Raw genomic sequence first — 19,367 nt, forward strand, 5'->3', positions numbered from 1 at the left:
CAGAAATGAGCATGAAGATGCAACAGTCAAGGCTTAGATAGCTAGGCAAGAGATAGAAGCTCTCCAAAGCCGGTTAATACATGAACAGTAAGAACTGAAAAAAGCCCAACATTCTCTAACCCAGAGGCAAAAAGTCCATCAACCTGCATCAAGATATTGCTAATGGTCTAGAAGCAGTGTGATCAAGGACCCGTAGAACATTCAAATACACTGGAAGACAAGTTAGCAATTGCAAAGTGCAAATAGAAAGCATAGAAGAGGAGTTGGAGGCTCAAAAGCACATAGTTGAGAGAATCAAGACCAACCCCAAATTTGCACAACTCCTGGATATAATTGCTACTTTCTCAGATGATGAAGAGCGAGTTAGATAGAAAAGGTTGTCAAAAATAAAGGAACGCATGAGGCGAGATGCCATAGCGATAGCCATGGCTTGTGAAGATGAACTACAAAGAGATGATGAAGCTCCAAAAAAGGATCATGAGGATCTACAGCGATGGTAGCTGCATTACAAGCAAAGCTTGAGTGTAATTATCCAGAGGTCACTCAAACCGATGACCGTGAAGATGTTGAAGATACAAAAAGGGAACCTAAAAGACAACAAACAGAGATGGAGAAAGCTCAAGATGTGCTAGAGACAAGTGTTGCTCCTAGGATAGCAAATAAGGCACAAGGGAATCTATAGTTCAAGAGACACTTGTGTAAAAGGCACAAAGATTGGTAGATCTATCAATCAATGAGTTGTACAAGAAAATTACCATAGCGAAAGAGGTGCATTAGAAAAAGACAATGGAATGGGAGGTAAGAATTCTACATTTGGTCAACGTACATTTACTAAATCCATTGAAGATCAATGAAGAATGGTATACTAGAGCCCTCCCACTCCCATTGATCAGATACAAATGCATTCATCGCAAAGCAGCCATAGAGCAAGAGATGATTGAAGCACAGCTCAGTGATCGGCAACCCGTGGAGGAAGATGTGGCTTGATAAGCATCCTGAATTGGTTGATTCACTTGATGCAAGTGCCCTCTCCACTCTAGTAGGATGTCACTTTTTGCCCAGTACCTAGAGTCGGAACCTGGAGCCAACATGAAACATTACAAAGAAGACATCGGTGTTGGCTAAATTATCCAGCATTACCAGGTCGGGATGACAATGAGAGGTTAGAAGAAAAATATATGCTACACACTCTGGCCACAGCAATAAAGCATTACGAAGGCTTGGCAGATCTTTCTTGCCAAATGCTACAAAAGATATGCCGAATGTTAGCAGTTTGCATCAATATGTACCTAGAAAGTGCATGTTACAGATACTTTGTGGACGTCCTTTTTGAAGGGCAATAAAGGCCTAGTATATGATCTCAACAAGTAGCTTGATGAGAATATTTATGAAGAATTTGGAGCTATGAGTTTTCAAGTTGTATCCTAATCTATTTCCAAAGGAGTTCAATCCTTGTACATATAATACCCTTAGTCGAGGTATTAAAGGCAATTTTTGTAAAGTTTGAAAAACAACAACATTATTAATGAAAGTGAGAAGATAAGACTTCTTTGCAGATTGTGTGTCATTGTATCTTTATCTCTTTGCACCACACCAAACGATCATCGTATCAGAATTTCGAGAGCACTATTGTGTTAGTCTCAGGGAGCTCTACGTGTGGATATCAACATTGCAAGCGTATTGTGAGCATCAACTTCCATGATCTTCCAAGTGACATATCTTTCATTTTGAGTATCATTTTGCAAATCCAACTAATGAATCAGAGTCTTGATGCTTAGAAGCACCTGTTAGGCACATTAAACTCCAGATCTAGTGATCTAAAATTTGTGTCTATAGAAAATTACATTTTTTTCAAACTACAATTTTATGATTTTGTGGTCTAGAAGTGTTTTTGACTTTGCAAGGATAGTTCCTACTAAGTTTGGTGTTGTTTGAGGTTGATTTGCTATTGGTTTTGCATGTTGGTAAGTGAATGGACCATAGAGATAAAAACCAGGTTTTCGGTGGTTAGTGTACATAGATGCTTTTAACAGAGTGTATTGTGGTTAGACAAGAGATTTTCAATCTCTTGGTGTGCCTCCATGCCCAGTCGAATCACATGCTTCCTAGGATTGACACCCTCTTGGTGTGCCTCCATTCCCTAGTCGAGTCACATGCTTCCTAGAAATCTCAGAGATTTAATATTTACGCAATTACGTCAAATTTTGTGTGATCACAAGGTCTTATTGACACATTTACATGATTACACTAAACATAATCACACAGAACCCGGTTAATGGTGACATGCAAACCCACTAAATTCTTGTCGGGCTTTTCAGTATCCCCGACGGGCCAGCCAGGAATATTGAAAAGCCCGGCGGGCTCGCAGAGTTATATATACACGGGCCTGTTGGGTGTATTTTGTTCTTGCTTTCATCTGAGAGAGAGAGAGAGAGAGAGAGCGAGAGAGAGCTTGCGATCACCTTTGCAGGTACGTCGAGAGAAGAGAGGAGAGAGGGAGAGAGGGGGTCACGTGGGAGCGTGCTCTACGTCGCAGTGCGCGGCAGCAGCACTGCGACGTAAAGCAGCAGCAGCAGCAGAGTAACTGACCACACAATCTGGGTATGTGTTATGTGTGTGTGTATGCATTGTGTGGTAGCGTGCCTTTTGTCGTAGTGCGCGGCAGTAATAAGGTACCTTACCACACAATGGGAGTGTGCATGTAAGCTGTTCTATGGAACAGTGCTTATCACGAGGGCATCACCTTGGTGATGCGGGGAAGATGATGTCCTTGTGGTAAGTATTGGCTTACTGTCTGGGTACTGCGTTGGTAACGCGGCGAATCTAGTGTCCTTATGGTAAGTCAACTTCCCTTCCCCTTTCCCAAAAAACATATGGTCGATAACGTGGCTATATAATGTTCATATGCAGGCCATTGTTTTTCCTTAGATTCAGGCGGCACTCGATTGGTAACGCAGCTAATAGAGTGTCGTTTGTTAGAAGCATCTATTTTTGCATAAATGTGGCATTCATGTCGTTAACCCCGCTGTACAAACGTCATATAATTTGTATGTGCATGTGCAGTTAATTTTTTAAGTATTAAGTATATGAAATACTTGGTCGGTAACACGGCTGTGAAGAGTATTTCATATACAAAATGTATGAATTGTCTACCATGATCAAAGCACTTCCAGTAAAGAATATTTCTTTGGCGAGTGCAGTTTGTGCTTCTTCTAGAGACTGCACTTGAAAGCTTTGATGTAATGATTTTTGACGCATTTGACAAAGTCCACTTTCATTGTGACGTTTAAAAGGAACACTGCCTGGGATTTCCTCTCCGTGCGCAGGTTGTTCTCCAAGGTTAGTTGGCGTCAATATAGGATCTGTGAAGTTAATATTTGGTACTGGGAACTCTTGACTCAAAGGCACATAGCTATATATCTGTTGTCTCTCGCCACCCTTTTTGGCGAGCTCTTCTCTCAAACGCTTTGCAACTGCAGGTGCCTGAGGATGTTCACATTTCTTACAACTGTTTTTAGTGCTACCCAGAAAATGATCCCTAATACATGGTGCACTGCCTGATTTTGTTGTGTGACAAAATTTACATTGCCACTCCATATATCGACCGCATATGTTGTGACCATAATCCCACTCTTTGCCATGAGCTTTTTCATTCTTTGGCTTCTTCGTACCACTTGTGCCCACATTTTGCTCCATTGCTTTTAAATTAAAACTGAAGACAAAAGAACAAGATGTTCAGTTTTTGAAACATTTTTCTTATTTTCAATATAAATTATAATTTAAAAACCATTCAATATGAAAGTAACCATGATGCACAGTATGAGATTTTCAATGCACACTAGTCAATCCACATATCGATCACCTATATTGTGAGAAACCATACACATTGCAATGTAGTCTATGCATGGCATAATAACTATAACAATGCTATGAATCTCTCTATGCAATTATTATTATAATGATTATTTATATATCCACTTTGATTTTCAAACAATAAGACACATCTAATTTCAATTTCTACAAAAAAACAAACGAAAGCAATAAAATATATGATTGGTCATTTCATGCACTAATAATCTTTTGTAATGCATGATACAATCTCTGTATAAACCAATGCATGAACTAATGCAAATAAATCTTCAATATAATCACTCAATTGAGGACTACTTGTACCCAGTGAAGGATTGTAGCCCACCCATGCAACCAATTCAATATATATAAGCTATTTTAACCCAATCAAGGATTATAGCTCTTATATTGTGGAGTGACAAGTGTAAATCAACTCAAATGCAAGACTTCAAAGATCTTTATATGCCCGGCACACTAGTAGAGGATATCCGACCCTTGACTATTGACTCGTCATTTACATATGCTCATCTTCTAAAACCAATTACAGCCCTCATTTGGACCAATGGCTTCTTCGCAATGAGCATGATTCTCCAAGTTTTCAGTTGTTTTGGTTTCGTACCTTTATGTCGGTAAACGAATTAAATTTTTTTAGAAGTGGTTACCGAATTAAGAATCACGTTCGGCCCAAAAAGGACCTGTGACTCTGTAACCTTAGGTCAATTCACAAGGAGATGACTATACCCGGCACCAGGATACACCCCCAAGGATTTGCCTAGCTAAAAGACCGGGGTTAGCACACTATTTACTATATATAATTACTCTCGTCGGGCTTTTTCATTTTCCCGGCGGGCCCGCCGGGAAAATGAAAAAGCTCGGCAGGCCCCGCAAGGAAAAATTGAAAACCCGGAGGGCTAACCGGCTCTATAGGTTTTTGTAGGTCAAAATCAAAGTCACGTTAACAATTAACGTGATCACGTGATTTTTTTGTGTAAATACTAGAGTTATTGACGTAATCACCCGATCGTGATTACGTTAATGAAATCCCTACCTAGGATTGACATTTTTTGTCTTGGGTCCATTTCTTCGTGAGATGTGATAGGTGATGATAGTGTAAAACCCCCAGAAACATAACCTTGTAATAGTTTATATGTTGTGAGTATTTAGGAAAAATATGACATAAGGGTTTTTGACATTCCTTGAGTTGGCATGCCTAAATACTCTTATCTATTCTAGTTGTGTACTGACCTTAACAATTCAAACTTTTGCAACCTGAGTATGAGAGGGGGAGGAGGTTGTCTCATAAGTGTGGGTGAGATTAAGAGGATGAAAAAGTTTTTGGTTGATTATAGCTTGTTGTTGCCTTACCCATCTCTTGACATCATGGAAATAGTGGAAGGGCCTTGCTCGTAGGTGTCTACTTGATTACACTAGATTTGGATTACATTTAGATTAAAAGGATTCTCCAGTAGTTGTGTTTTGTATTTGTTTAATAAATATTATAAAAAAACAAACATGAAGTGGTAGAGAGAGAGAGAGAGAGAGAATGCAATGCCTAGTCTTGCTGGCTTGCTTGGATATGGTGTCCTTTTATGTTTCTCTGATTGTGGGCCTTTTATTGATGCCTTGTGTGGATATTGTAGACTTTTTCCTCCCTTCTCCACAAACTCTTTTGAACTCGCTAGAAATCTATGATCTATTGATGCTTCTTCATAAGGTCCCTCTCTAACTATCTTCTACTCCAAGGTTTCCACTCTAAAACATTACTATAAACTCTGTTGTTGGGTGGGATTGCCAACCATAGGTTTTTACTTCCGTCATTGCACTTAATTGAATATTGTTTGCATATAACACTAAGCTTGATGTAGGGGTATTGGATCTGACCCTCTCAGGGATAGGCGAAAGAATATTTTGATTTTGGAAAGTAGTCGTAAAAAACTCCACATCTGATACTTTTCATCTCGTGATTGAAAGGGAAAATCAAAGCGTTATGATGTTTTTCACCTCCTGATTGATAAGGAAAATCAAATCTTTATGATGTTTCAAAGACCGAATGAATGTGTTGCATTTATGAACACACTTGTACTTCCCCTAGTACTTTGTATTTTTAAAATTGCCTAGTGTTGTAAGAGGTTCAATCGTGGACATTACCTTGCAAGCAAACAAGAAAACAAATCACCCAAGAGTGATAGGTTTAATTGTCAATGTTACCTTGCAAGCAACTCATATCACTCTCAACATCAGAAACACACACACATACAAGAGGAAGAGAGGCACACGCATACTCTTATCTAGATTGGAGACAGTCTACTCTTACCCTCCCATTTGGCTATGGTTCTATTTCCCACCCTTGCAAAACCAGGTACTCTTAATTATTTACATAGCAGTTAAGCAATAATGGCACTGATCCATAGCCCTTATCGATAGCCCCTTTCACATCCGGTGCTTGACTGCTCATTAGGGTATGATATCCCCTAACTCCTGGAATAGTCGGTTCACCTCACCTATTTTAATTAATTTGTTTTTCTTTTTGCCAATTAATGTAGCTCTACACAGTCTCTTTAAAGCAAGTCACACACACCCACACACACTCTCTTTAAAGCAACTCATGATTCCTGTTAATAATGATCACATGCATTTGTTGGTTGTACCAACTTTTTGACCTACTAGATACCACACCCGCACACATTCTGGCCTATTTATTATATATATGTTGTCCCCCTCTTGGCACTTCTCAGGTGTCCCCCCCCCCCCCCCCCCCCCCCCCCCCCCCCCACCTTTTTTTCTTTTGTCAGTATCGTCTCTCTACGTACATACCCACAATCCTTACTAGGGGAGTCTTGCTTTCCTAAGCATCATCGATTTGCTTGCCTTGTTCTCAAGCAACAACATTACCCATGTTTCTTTCTTCTGTTGTGCAAAGTGGGGAGGAGACTCTACACGCAACAATCACATCTCAATCACATGCACATGCATGCACATTCTGTGGCCTTGCTCCTCGGTCAACCAACCAAGCTCTCAGAGCGGTACTCATAGCTTTCAACGAACACACACACACACACACACACACAGACACACACGCTCTCGCGTGCACACACACACACGAGAACAAGGGAGCTTATCAACCTTGAAGCAGATTGGAATACACCTTTGTGAGCTCTAGGATACAATGGATTGTAGCCCTGGGCATCCATATCGGTTGTATCGACATGCACAATATGACCAAAACCATGCAGAAGTTAACGAAAGATTCTCTAGGATATACATCAAACTAGCATTCAGGTACATGCTATTGCACCTACTCATCAATACCCAATTTCTATTTTATAGTAGCTTAATCTTTGGTAAGATAAATGTTTTTGAATGAATGGGGTTAGATAGTTACTTTGGGTCTATTGCCAGCAAACATCAAAAAAGTAAACTCCATAGATACAAACTATTGTTCACATATGGCTGGGATATATACATTCTGTATACTTTGAGAACAATAGCAATACATTGTCTATTGCAATTTGATGGAATGTTTAGATTGAGGAATGGAAGATATATATAGGACAAATCATTGGCTGGCATAAGATGTGTAGAATTCAATACAGTAAACTAACGTGGATGGGTAAGATGCTTGAATGAATATGGTGTAATGGGTTGAGTAGTAGTATCCTAGTATACATGGCTTCAGACATGGAGTCACTAATCTTGCGATGTTGGTCTAGTTGATGTTGTTTGAAAAATAATATGTCTTGAAATGGATTACTGGTTTTTTTAATATAAAAATGAGTGGCAATACAAGCGAAATGTTGGCAAGATTTTTATCAAATTTGGGTGGCTCATGGCTAGCTTGGAGGTGCACGGTGCTGGATATTTGACCCACTTATTATATTGTATTGGATGCTTTTATGTACATGTCGTGACCTTGGTGTTGGTCGACAATCTAATAGCTTATGAAATGTTATCTTTTGCAAACATCAGAAGATTAATGCATGGATGACCATTTACAAATCCACCTGAACCTTTCTCAAAGTTTTAGGGTACAATAACCCAGTTTGATAATCTAGAATGAGGTTTTATGGCATGAGCACGATTTGAGACACAAAATTGCATGAGCAAAGTTGGAGACACAAAATTTAAGCTTTGTTTTGGTACTGATATATCTAGACTTACATAATTAAAGCGGGCTTGAGCTGGCATTGGTGGCATACATGTACTGTTGAAATGCTTGCAAGGTTGTTCTCAACACAAGGTTAACAGTTCTAGGCATATGTGGATTATCTTTGATGGTGTTTAAAAGAAATTTGTTTACATTAAGCTGTAAAACCTCATGTGAGGATCTCGTTGGAGATGGCTATGATTGGTGTTTTTTGAAAATATTAGCCTCGAACAAACAATATGCTATCAAAATTTTATTGTAAATTGTGATAATTGGGTTTTGGAGCATGAAAACATAGTTTATAGGGACATATTTAACTTATTGATTATATAAGTAAAGGTTTACTTAAATGTAAATCACTCATTACTTTTGTTTTATAGTAGTTCAGACCTAAAGCCAAAACTGTATAAATGCAGTTTAAGGCTTTTTAATTCTATATTTGTTTTGGTGAATAAATGCATAATTCTTCAAATAAGTGTTGGTATTCTACTTTGAAATCATTCCAATGTTTCTAGAAGAGCCTTAATCCTCATGCGAAGGTCTTTGATAAGATGGCATTGTACTAGACTTTTGAAAATTGATCTAAATTACAAAGGAGTTGTTATCCGATTTTTTCTAGAATTAATACCTGATTTGTGCTAGGTTATTACTTTATGTTGTAACTTTTGACACCGATAACAAGGGGAGAGGGTCGTTGACACCTGTCTTTCCAATTAATGCCAGTACTGATGGACTTTCATTTTTTGGATGGTGGCAGGTAACAGGTCCTTTTCTTTGAATTAAAAATGTAACTGCAATTGTAGCAATGGATCTGCATACATATATAGACCGTTTCTATACACAAAGACATGGTCTGATCTTATAACGTATTGTATATAGAAAAATGGTTTCAAATTCAATAGAGAGATACTAATGTTCTATTGTTTGCCCATGTATAATGTTACTTTAATTTCATTAATGATACATTATTATACATCTATAAAGTCTAATCTGGTTCATTATATGGTTCAATAGTTTGTATAGTTCAAACTATTGTTAAACAACCAATTCAAACACACACACACACACACACAATCATCAACATACACATGTTGTGGATAGAGAAATGCTTGCACCTAACAAATAGGCATTACAAGACCAATGAAAGAGCTAAAAGGAAAACTACAACCCCCATTACCAATCCCCCTAGTCATCAATACCTTGGCCTACTTACATAGACAATAAAAGAACAAGAAAGAAACATACTCTCTCTCTCTCTCTCTCTCTCTCTCGCCCCCACCCACTTTTGGCTTCGCTTGTTAGTTCTCTTCACTTTTGTTGCTTTTGTTTAGTAGTTGCTTTCAACAATAGCATGATCGGATTGTGCAAACTTGTATTATGTTCTAATGTCAACATGCATTACATTATGCAATTCTATATATTATTGCCACCACAACCAGAACTTTAAGGTCACTTTTCAAGAAAAAGTGGAAAATGATCTTGAATGAAACCATCTTACCACATACTTATAGCCAAAATCAACCTTTATGCAATGTGAAGTTTATTACGACACACTCTCTCTCTCTCTCTCTCTCTCTCTCTCTCTCTCTCTCTCTCTCTGTCTCTGTGTGTCTCTCTCTCTCTCTCTCTCACACACACACACACGTGCATACACACACACCAATTTTGAAGTACCTTCCAGAGTATGATGAATTTAAATTTGGTAAACTCTACACACTTGCAGCTCAATATGTCATGTGCCAAACATCAAGATCGATTCATACTTATCCCATAAATTATGCTCTCTATAGGAAAATACCTTATAGTGTAGAATTTTTTTTTGCATGCACGCGTGCGTGCGTGCGCACACACACACGTACTAATCACCTACTTTTGAGAACCTATAAAGAGTGATGCTTATGATTTGCATGTGTGTGCGTGTCATGAACGTGTATAGGCCTATTTCATGTGTTGCTTTAGTATCTTACTAGTATGTGACCCGCGCGTTGCTGCGGCTAAGAAGAAGCAACCATGACACTCTCCTCCCTCAACTTTCCCCAAAGATGGCGGCAACATGTACATATATACAGTAGTATGTGACCAGCACAATTGTTTGTGACACGTGGAGCTGTCAAATTTTCAAGAACTTTAAGAAAGAGTATAGGAGTGCCTCTTTAGAATAATTTTTTAAAATTTTAAGATAAAAAATTACACAATTTGTAAAAATAATATCAATATTGTTCTTGACAAATTTTTCTTTTTAAAAAATCCAAATATATCTTCAAAATCCAAATTTGCATTGAGAAGCAAAATCCCCCTCAAATTTATCTTTTTCTTAGGATTTACTCTAGTAGAGTAGAAGGTCTTTTGTTAAAAAAACCAAAGTAAGTTTTTTTATTTTTCATTGTCAAAAGGCTTTTCATTCATGCATTCTTACCCTTCACTTATATATATATATATATATATATATATATATATATATATATATATATGTATGTATGTATGTATGTATGTATGTATATGGAAATATTTTAAGAGACAGAGAAAGAGTTTTTGCAGAGTGTGGAACGGCCTATCTTTTAAGGTTGTTGTCATCTTCTCTCCATTTAGCTTACCATGGAATTTTACTATTTTTAGGAGAGGACTTTTTTTTATAGTTTTTGATTTTCATTTGTGCATGTAGCTAGTTATACTTGGTTCTCACAATTCCAATTTGTTGCTTTAGTTCTCTCAAATTCATCATCATCTGGTCACTCTCAGAGATTTTTCAAATAATACGAATAAGCCTCTTGTGTGTGTGTGTGTGTGTGTGTGTGTGTGTGTGTGTGTGTGTGTGTGTGTGTGAGAGAGAGAGAGAGAGAGAGAGAGAGGGGAGAGAAATTAAAAATTCATTTCTATTGCCAACATTATCCAAATTCCCTTTTAAGGAACAGATTCGGAGTCCTAGATTTATTGGAGATAGAACTAATCTTCGTCTTCTTCTCCTCTCTCTCTCTCACTCTCACTAAAAATTGAGGATATTTTGATATGAATAGTTGTTGAAAATCAAAGTCTCTCTCTCTCTAAATACATATATATATATTTTATATATATATATATAGAGAGAAGGGGATAAAATACCTTAGAATATGTAAAAGGCCTATCAACTCAGCAATCTTTCTTCTCATTTGGGGTGCCAATGTCGAGGTTGGTTTTTTTGTGTGGATTTTACCCACTTTAAGGCATTTTTTTTGTTTTCTATGGGAGAAAATGTTAGCCACTCTCTCAAAAATACACTATACTTCCAAGAAAATAATAACTTCTTGAAAATTGGCAAGGGTGCCCCTGGTGAATAGGAGTCCCCATGAGCTTGGTCTCTCTCTCTCTCTCTCTCTCTCTCTCTCTCTCTCTCTCTCTCTCTTGCAAGGCCAATGACATGTATAATAACCCCATCATTTGCATGCATGTCCCCAAAGCAATACATAATGAAGTCGACGCACAGACACACAAAAATTCTCCTTTTTTTTCTAGGGATAGATGTTTGAGATTAGTTAGTGTTTGTGTGTGTGTGTGTGTGTGTGTGTGTGTCTCAATCATAATTTAGAGAATTTATATCTATATATATATATATGTGTGTGTGTGTGTGTGTGTGTGTGTGTGTGTGTATATACATGTATATATGTGTGTGTGTCCATCGTAATTTAGAAAATTTATAGATTTTTTAGGGTGGCACATGGTTTAACTTTGAAAAATAAAAAGGATAAAATAACTCTGAATTAATAAAAGGCCCGTCAATTGGAAAATCTCTCTCTCTATATTGACATGCCAATGTTAGGGTTGGTTTTTGTCAACATTTTACCCATTTCAAGGTATTTTTCTTGTTTTGTATGGGAAAAAATGTTAGGTACTCTTTTGAAAATACTTGATAATACTAAGAAAATAACAATGTCTTGGAAATTTAAAGGGCAAAGGTGTCCCTGGTGAGTAGGAGTCCCCATGAGCTCAATCATAAAATGTGTGTCTGTGTGTGTGTGTGTGAATAATGTAGATAACAACCCCTTCATTTGCATGCATGCACTCAAAGCGAGACCGGCCTAAATCAATGCGCGGATATAGGAATCTTCTCTTTTTTCTCAACCGCTGTAAAAAATAAAAACTTACACAAATTTCTAAAAGGTATCAATATTGGTCTTGAAAAAAAACTCTTGATAAAACAAAGCCAAATATATCATTAAAAATTAGATTTTTGTTAAATAACAAAATCTCCACAAAAAATATCTTTACTTGCTTGCGTAGGTGGAGTGAAACTCGACTTATACATTTATTCTATGTACAATTGAAAGTCTTTTGTCTTTTTACACTGTACATTGTGAAAGGCTTTTCATTTCCATGTGCATGTCAAATCTCACCCTTCACTTTTGCATTTTACATGAGATGTTTGCTCTAAATTTTTGTGAAGTGAACCAATGCATGACAAGTGGAGGCCTTCTTCTTGCTTGAAAATCTTAAGTTGCATTATATATAGTATAAAAGTCTTTTGACTTTACATTTGAAAAGGCTTGTAAGTTCTTACATTACATTCTGCAAAGGCTATCATGTTATAGATTTTTAAGCATGGCCCACATGTTAACTCTTAAAAATATCAAGTAAAAGGGTCACGATGGCTTTCAAAAACAATAAAAAAGTGATAAAATTGTTAGGTTGAATTAAACTGGTATCAGTATTTGGGAAAGGATTGCCTCAGCTTAGTCTTGAGCCGATTGAAAATCGAGACTAGCTAACTGCAAACCATGGTAAACGGAAGAAAAACCGATGAAATATGTGAGAAAGTCATCCAAAAATTTTGCAAATCTCAAAATTTCTACTAGTATTTCTAGTTTTCTTCTTTGTGAGAAAGAAACTCGATCACCAGCCGCTTAATAAAAGAAACTTTCTCGAACGTTAAGACTGACTGGAATCAAACTATAAAATGCAAGAAATGTAAAGCCATGTGAAGTTGTGAAATAAAAGGTGAAATAAAAAGAACTAATTAATATTTATGTGTGTGTATAGAATTTATTAGAATTATGCAAAGTGAAGTCTCACTTTAGCATTCTAAAACAATAGAATGCAAAAAAAACATGTGTCAGTGTGTAAAATTTACTAAAATTTATGCAAGGTGAAGCTTCACTTTAGCATTTTAAAACAATAGAATTCAAGAAAAGTAAAGACATGTTAGGATGTGAATTGAAAGGTAAGTCTCCATCATGTCACGATGTGAAATGAAAGGAGTCTCCCTAACCCAACACAACACTAAGGGTTTCTTTTAGAAAGCCAAAAAGAAGAAAATATCCAAGAATTGGTAAAAGTTCCATCAACTGAGAAATCTCTCTACCCATATGAGATGTTCTCTCTGGTTGATTTTATATTCGTACCCTTGCCTACCAAAATTTAAGGAATTTATAGATTTTTAAGCATAGCCCACATGTTAACTCTTAAAAATAAAAGAACAAAATATCCAAGAACTGGTAAAAGGTTCATCAATTGGGACATCTCTCTACCGATTTGGGGTGTTAATGTGAGGGTTGGTCTTTGTCGAGGTATTCAATCCATTTTCTATGGATGAAAAACTTTAGCTATCCTTTTAAAAATACACTAATGCCAAAAATAATATCTTGAAAATTTGAAAAGTACGTGAACTCAACGATAAAATCTTTTTTTCTCTCTCTCTCTCTCATAAATGTACATGTGTATGCACACACGCAATGTGATGGTCTCTCTCTCTCTCTCTCTCTCTCTCTCTCTCTCACACACACACACACACACACACACACGCACACGCACACGCACACATACACATACATACACACACACACGCAATGTGGTGGTTGGTCTCTCTCTCTCTCTCTCTCTCTCTCTCTCTCTCTCTCTTTCATGGTCAGTAATGTGGATAACAACCCCTGCATTTGCATGTCATGTATGTCCTCAAAGCGAGACAACCCTAAGTGGACGTTAGGCAAGCTTTTTTCTTTTTCTCAAGCTCTTTAAAGAAATACATGCTCCCAAAATTTTCTAAAACATATCAATATTGGTCTTGAAAAAAGCCCCTTGAAAAGATTAAGCCAAATATATCTTCAAAAATTACATTTCCATTAAACAAAAAAACTCATTAAAATTCTTCTTTTTCTGTTGTATCTTCAAAAAGTAAATTTGCATTAAGTAAAAAATCCTCCACTAAAGTTATCCCCTTTTTGTTATGTGCAATCAAACTTCAATATCTATACTATAATAAATGGGGAGGGATTCCGGCAACCCCCCCCCCCCCCCCCCCCCCCCCGACCACGTGGCACTCTTAGGAGCATTTGCTAAGAAGATGGGTTTTGAGAGCGGGCATCCGCCGGCAGGCAACCTGTGAGAGCGAGAGCGAGGAAATTTATGGATTGGTGGCGTTTAAATTTATTTCGTACGAGTGCTACAAGTCGCGAGGAATACAGAAGCCAAAGAGAGAGTTTTAATCGAGCCTACGAGCTCTTGCTTCAATTTTGAAGAGAGAGAGAGAGAGAGTGTGTGCGTCTACGACCTCTCCAACGGTCTACAACACACTGCGGTAGGTTGAGAAGCGAGAGAGACAGAGAGAGAGTTTTAGTCGAGCCTGCGAGCTCCTGCTTCAAGTTTGAAAAGAGAGAGAGAGAGAGAGAGAGAGAGAGAGAGAGAGAGAGAGCCTACGACCTCTGCAACGGTCTACAACACACTGAGGCAGGTTGAGATCTACAACCGGCTGCGACAGTTGGGTGTCTACAACACACAACGGTATGGACAGCCTTGCAGAGCGGCTTCTCTCTCTCTCTCTCTCTCTCTCTCTCTCTCTCTCTCTCTCTCTCTCTCTCTCTCTCTCTCTCTCTCTCCCGCGTTGATGGTGATTCAGTTAGACGGCGAGGAGCAAACTGCAATATTCTTCTCTCTCTCTCTCTCATATTGGTGGTGATGCATCTGCTGAGAATCCCTGATTGGAGTCTGGGTATTGGCTCACTGGCACGCAGAAGCTCATGGGTACGCACAGAGAGAGAGAGAGAGAGAGAGAGAGAGAGAGAGAGTGCTTGCAGTTCAGACTATTGTTATAATGAGGCAAATTGCCATCTACGGCTGACGGTAGTGTTGAGACCCATTTGGGTTGCATGTGTATGAAGAAGCTCCACCTCAGCAGGCGGAACAACCACCAAACCTCCTGCAACGCCTCCAACCTCTTGCATGCTGGGGCCTGCTTGATGAGAGAGAGAGAGAGAGAGAGAGAGAGAGAGCTAATGACCTTGCACAAGGAAGGGGAAGCTGTTGCTGGGATGAAGATGAGCCATGCATGTGGATCGAAGTCAATGCCGTCAGACTGGAAGGCAACATAAGCTTTCATTCCTCCATGCTCGGACAGAGTCACACTCATATGTTGACTAAATCCATAGTCATCGTAATCCACTGCGTTTGTTGAAAGGGAATCGAAGGACACACTAAAATTTTGAGTTGCTGCTTCACCACTCATGATGACGAGCAGCAACAGGATACAAATGGGGAGCAACTGGACCAATACTTGGAGAGGAGCTGCAGTCATCACATTCATGAATTGAGAAGAGGGAAAGTAGAAGGAGGAGCTCATCAGTATCCTCTCGTTGCTCAACTTCATCACGTCAAGTCGTGGGTAGTCGATCGTACGTTTGACCCCTTTTACTCAAGGTAGTGTACACAAGCTATGATGTAAGACGAGAGAATCCGGATTTTGTTTACATTTGGCTGCGACGCAACAGGATCTGAGAGAGGATGTAAAGGAAAGAGAGAGAGAGAGAGAGAGAGAGAGAGAGAGCATAATGTACCCACAAGGTATGAATTAAGAGCGAGGGATTCAAATTTCATACTTCGCTAGCTCCGACAGCATCGTCAATGTCAGTCTCCTGTGTGGCGTATAGCAAAGTGAGCACTAGAGTCTAGAACCGATACAGGCTTGTGTGGCTGTGCCTCGGCTCTCTCTCTCTCTCTCTCTCTCTCTCTCTCTCTCTCTCTCTCTCTCTCGGCCTGTGCGTGTGAGCGGGCGTGTGGATGTGGGGGGTCGAGGGTCGGCCAGTCTGAGGGTCTACGAGTGCTCAGTGGAAGCTCCGTAGATACATTCAAAACTACGTCATCATGTACAAAACATGGGTGATGGAGCATTTTATTCCATGAGACGCAGCAAAATTAGAGAGAGAGAGAGAGAGAGAGAGAGAGAGAGAGAGAGAGAGAGAGAGAAAATAATGTACCCACAAGCTATGATGTAAGACGAGGGAATCTGAATTTCGTTACATCCGACTTTCAACCCAAAAGTGCGCGAAGCCCATCACAAGTCCACCAGAGCCCCACCACGCTCTTACTGGCGATTTCTCAACATCAGTCTAAAAGCCTAAATGGTCATCCCCGACCGTTTCGATGCATTGACCATGCTTTTGAGGACAGCTAGAGCTACAACATATGTGCAGACTCTTGGTAGGTGTTGATTGTTCACCCTTAATCGGCTAGCAATCGACACCAACGCATATGTGCACAATAAGAGAGATGTGCCGATGGAGGGAGGGAGAGAGAGAGAGAGAGAGAGAGAGAGAGAGGCCGTCTTCGGCCACACTAGTTTATTTTATGTAGAATAGAAAGTCTTTTGACTTTACATTTGAAAAGGCTTGTAAGTTCTTACATTCTACAAAGGCTGTCATTTTTTACAATCTTACCTTTTATTTTTGCATTTTAGATTACATGTTTTGTAAAGTGTTTTTTGAAATGAGCAAGGGAGTGACACGTGGACACCCTGTCCTTCCTTGAAAATCTTAAGTTGCATTATAAAGAGTATAGAAGTGTCCATATATGTGTGCATTTTTAAGCCTTCTACATTGGTTGTAAATTGTAATGTGATGTTTCTTGCATGCTATTATTAAGGCAAGAAAGAAAAAACCTACCTAGGTTTGGCCATATCTTTTTAACGCGAATCTCATGAGATGCTGCTTTTGTCGTTAAAGGGGAAAGAGGGGACAATGCACGTGGAGGGGAGAGAGAGGAAGAGAGATAGAAGGGGATGTCGAGCGTCGAGAGCAGCACAAGGAGAGAGAGGGAGATATTGTCATTGTGTGGGTAGTGCACCAAAAGAGGAGTGTAGAGAAAGGAGATTCATTTTGTCTTCTGCATTGTAGAGGGTGTGAGGTGTGGGGTCTCATCAGGAATTCGTAAGGTTTTGTGAGGATGACATCCCTATGAGAGACAAAGAGTACCATGGCAGAGATGATGCCATGCTAGGCATCTTGTTAGCAGCAGACGCCGCTTTGGGAGCTAGATAGAGAGAGCCATCGCAGGCCTGAGGGTGGGGCGAGAGAGGGGAGCGTGATGGCACACACATACACACACACACAGAGATGTTGGGCGAGGTAGAGCTCTAAGTGCAGGAGCCGTGCGGGACGGCGGAGGGGGGGGGCAGGGGAGGGGCTTCTTTTGCTTTGGAGACTTATTCGATTTAAATGACGTTCATCATGTATCCTCTTCCAATCATGATTATATGAGCATTTGTTGCATGAAGTATGTAAGATATCAAAAAAATTAATAATATGCAGTACTTATTTGATTAGCGTTGTAGAAAAAAACCATCGTTGCCAAGTGAGATTACAAGCTAACCTGCAAGCCTAGTGGCATCACTAATAATATGAGTATGTAGTACTTATTGATTAGCCTCCTAATAAAAAGGCCATTGGTACCAAGTTGGTTTACAAGCTAAAATGCAAAGACTAGTGATACCACTAATCACTGCAAAGCTTGGTATCACTAATCACTGCAAGGCTAGGATCACCACAAAAGGCTATGCTCAAGAGAATATTTATGAATTCTGTCTCAGCTTTTGTCCCACAAATTGTATGCTCACACATTCATATTATTCTACCTTTAGGCATTAGAATTACATTTTTCAGTACTACTTTGTCTTATACATCCATCACACCCTTGTGCAAAGAAGAAGAAAATCATGAAAGCCACGTATGGTGTGGTAGAAAGAAGCTCCTTGTTCTTGATATGAGAAGATACATGCGTACTTGGGCTATTGAAGCTTTTGCATTTGGTTGGATTGCGAATGCACACCGAAGAAAAGAGGCGGTGCATTCTTAGTCATAGCCTCATGACATGTTGCTAACTCACTGGTTTAAGCGACAAGCATAATTTGAAGGTCGACGCAATTCCAAACTTTGAGGTGTTTGATTAGGGTATGATGTCCAAGAAAAGTAGCTTTACAATCATAAGCCTATTGTTTACCTTTGGACCCAGGTGTACATCAAAAAAAATTTGTGTCATAAAATCTTTGAAAATGATGTAAGGAGTTGCCACTAGAGGGAGTCCCAATAAACTTCATCTTGTGTTGGTCAAGGTTGGTTTTGGATGGAAGTATGCAGTAAGATTATTGTTTCATTCTACATATTTTCCCTCTTTCAGTTCTTGGAGAGCAAGTTGAAACTCCTTGATGCAGTGGCAATCCTACAGAGCAAGAATGACTTGCAATGCATTTTGATATTGTCATGTTAGTGTTGATGATTACTAAGGTCGTTTTGGCATGGAGCAGCAACAAGGTTTTTGCTGGCACAAGTAAATGCGTCATCTTTTACTTTAAAGTGAGAGAGTCCATTGCGAAGAGGAGAGAGAGAGAGAGAGAGAGGGTTGAGTTGAGCTAACTCGGCCAAAATTGGCAAAGTTGGCTTTTTGGGGTAGTATTTTGCAGAGCAAACAAAATACCAAGACGTTAGCTTAACATTGCAAACCTTGCGTACGAAAGTACTCGGAGGAACAAAGATAACATAAGAGATGAGGTGAGATAAGGAAAGGCATTTTTTATTTTTTATTTTTTTTGGGGGTGGGGGGGGGGGGGGGGGGGGGGGGGGGGGGGGGGGGGGGGGGGTCATGTCACTAATTGGCACCTGCTTTTGGGAGGTGGCACGAACGGCTCACGATCGCCAATTGATCATGACCGTTGGATTGCCTAGAAAATGCAGAAGATCCCCATGTTTTCCAGTGCGAGGCCCCCCTACCCCACTTGAGATTGACTCTAACCGCTAACTTATCACATAGTCGTTGAAAGGGGTGTGTGTGTGTTAAGTTTATAGATCACGTCGTCGTGGATAAGTTTCACACCTAGGCCTAGTTCACATTGAGCTCACACCAAATTTGGTGTGATGCACATACCCTCCCAAGTTTTTTTGTTTTCGGAGTCAGGTAGGGCACGCCCGGCCGCTCCCCTCATACACCAAAAAAGTATACAAGAAGAACGATCAGGACTATGCACCCTCCCGAGTTCACACAAGCTCACAGAGAATTCACACCAAATTTGGTGTGGTGTACATACCTCCTGAGTTCACACTACCTGGTTCAAAAAGTGATGGGACGGCCCAAATTTCTCGCGTCT

This window comes from Adiantum capillus-veneris, chromosome 27, assembly GCF_014529385.1.
Source record: "Adiantum capillus-veneris isolate H3 chromosome 27, ASM1452938v2, whole genome shotgun sequence".
Lineage (NCBI taxonomy): Eukaryota > Viridiplantae > Streptophyta > Polypodiopsida > Polypodiales > Pteridaceae > Adiantum > Adiantum capillus-veneris.